Source organism: Phocoena phocoena, chromosome 20 (assembly GCF_963924675.1).
Source record: "Phocoena phocoena chromosome 20, mPhoPho1.1, whole genome shotgun sequence".
In the NCBI taxonomy this organism is placed as follows: Eukaryota; Metazoa; Chordata; class Mammalia; order Artiodactyla; family Phocoenidae; genus Phocoena; species Phocoena phocoena.
In genome coordinates, this window is record NC_089238.1 from 11,447,491 (window position 1) to 11,450,213 (window position 2,723).

A 2,723-nucleotide genomic window follows, 5' to 3' on the forward strand; every position below is an offset into this window, starting at 1 on the left:
TCAACCTAATATTTCTCAAATGCGTCTCCTCTTCTCTTCCCTGCCCCCAGTGTCCTGGTTCAGGCCTCCACACCTTCTGCTTGGCCCGATGCACCTGCTTCCTACCTCGCCTCCCAGTTTCCAGTCTGGCCACTGGGGTGATTGTTCCACAACATGCCTCTGATGAAGTCCCTGCTTCAAACTCTTTCAGGGCTCCCTGCTGCCAACAGGACAAAAGCCAAACCCCTTCACCAGCTTTTCAGGCCCTTTGCAATATCTGGCTCCCCTCCCCCTCCAGTCCCTGCCCACCATGCATCTTATCCTCCGACCACACCGGACCACCACTACTTCCTTGAATCCGCCTCCTCTTACCTCCTGGCCTTGGTACATGCAGTTCCCTATAACTAGAATGTCCCTCCCACTCTTCTCCCCCTGGCTAACCTATTAGACTTCAAGAACCAGCTCCCAGAGGCAGGGGTGGGCATGTTTTGTGACCCCCGCCTCCCGGATCCCCTCCTCTTCAGCCCAAATCCAGAGGAGAGGAAAAGGGGCGTAGATGGAGTAAGGGAAGCGGGCAGGAGAGAGCCGGGGTCGGGAGAAGGACGGTCCCTTTGGGGGAGGGGCACGTGTACCCGAGTGTTTATGCGTGTGTGTGTTTGTGTGTGTGTGTGTGTGTGTCTGGGCCTGGTGCAGGCTGCACGTTTGCTGGCTGTCTCTGTGTACCTGCGAGTGTGTGCCTGTTTGTCCCGTGGAGTCAGCGCTCAGTTCTGTGCCTGCAAGGTGTACAGTTAAGCTGGAGATTGCCCAGGTTGGGGCCAAGTACCAGGAAGTTCAAGGCCCAGGCCTCCTGGTCGTCCTTTTTGCCCTGGCGCGTGCAAACCCGCCTGCCAACGTGACTTGGATAGACCAGGATGGGCCGGTGACTGTCAATGCCTCTGACTTCCTGGTGCTGGATGCCCAGAACTACCTGTGGCTCACCAAACACGCCGTGCAGCTGCAGCTCCGCAGCCTGACACATAGCCTCTCCTCGGTGGCCACCAACGACGTGGGTGTCACCAGCGCCTCGCTTCCGGCCGCAGGCCCTTCCCGGCACCCATCCCTGATCCCTAGTGACTCCAACAACCTGAAATTCAACAACGTGCACCTGCCGCGGGAGAACATGTCCCTCCCGTCCCACCTGCAGCTCAGTGACCTCAGTCCAGACTCCAGAGGGAAACCAGCGGACCAGCAGATGGCTCAGGACAACAGCCAGACAGAGTTTCTGGATCCAGAGCCCGGCGGCCTCCTCACCAGCCGAGGTTTCATCCGTCTCCCGATGCTGGGCTACATTTATCGGGTGTCCAGTGTGAGCAGTGATGAGATCTGGCTCTGAGCTGAGGCCAAGACAGAGGGTTCCTTCTTGGGCCCTGGGCACCCTCCCGGTCCTCCTCCAAGGCCTGGCCACATTGCCAACGGGAAGAGCCCATGCCACTGCCACTTCTGCTTGTCCTCTGGGTCACTGGTATCCTTGGCAAGGCTGGCAGCTGGACCTAAGCCCTTGTTCCAACTCTGGTTGAGGGCCTGCATGATTGCCTGTGCCCAGGCGGATGGGGCTCTCTGTCCAGGTGTGCCTGGAGGTCATCCAGCATCTAAGCGTGGCATGGCCTGTCTGCTTGGGGCAGCTCTGTGCCCTACACCGGTACTCCTCAGCACTGGGGGCATGCCTGGTTGGGAGGGCCCTGCACGTCCTGGATCTCCTTCCCATGCTATGCAGCTTTGTTCCCTCAGGGAAAATTTAGGACCCTGCTAGCTGTAGAGAACCAACCTGCCCTTGGCACAGGAACTCACCTCTGGCCCAGCAGCGCTGGCCAAGCACAAACCAGTACCCTTTGCTGCGTACCTCTCTGCCCCAGCCCCCCTTGGGCATCATAGGTTATACATTGGACCTTCTCCACTTCTTCACTTGGCATTAGACTTCCCCACTGGCCTGGGCCCTGGTGGTGCCAGCGCCTGGTGTTAGCACAAGAAAGGGGAAGAATGAGAGGTGAGAAGTCTGGTGCGTCCAGGCCTGCATGCAGCTATGCCTCGTTTTCTTACAGTGTTAACACTTTAAGCACGTCTTCCGGGGAGGGGGTGAGCGAGGGCCCCAGGGCCCCTGTCTGGGGCTTCCCCAAGTCTGGCCTTTTCATGATTCACTGTTGAGTGCCCTGAGCCCTCGAGGTTGACGGGTTCCCGCTCAAAGTATCCACCCCGCTATGGGACCCCAGCCCTGACTACCCCATCAGCAGGAAGCTGTTCTTCCTGTCCCATCCTCTGTTCTTTAGGGGATGGCCATAGTGGCACATAACTTGACAGTGCTGGAAACCTTAGGGGGACATGGAAAAAGCAGGGAGATCACAACCCAAAACAACCCGAGAACACTTTTGAAAAGCAACGTGGAAAAGACTGCAAATTAACAGAGTGCAAAGTGTATTTTTCCCTCCTCGATATCTTGTTTTGTAATTTTTCTCACGTCACTGCCAAGGACAGTGCTGAGCACGTGGTAGATTCTCAATAAACTTGACTGAGTGAAAAAAAAAAAAGGAACCAGCTCCCATACCCTATGCTACTGTAAATCTCCAGTTTATACATTCATCCATTCCATACACAAGCTGAGGTACCTATATAAGTGTGACTTCCATGGAAGGTGCTGGGGATGCAAAGCAGGAGAGGATATAACTCCTGCTGTCAAGAGCTCAAATTCTCTTGAGTTTTCAAGGGGAAAT

General features: G+C 56.1%; 1 pseudogene; it reads left to right on the forward strand.

Moving 5' to 3' along the window:
- Positions 1-535: 535 nt before the first annotated feature.
- On the forward strand, positions 536-1,351 carry LOC136140229 (transmembrane protein 25 pseudogene; annotated as a pseudogene).
- Positions 1,352-2,723: the final 1,372 nt, after the last annotated feature.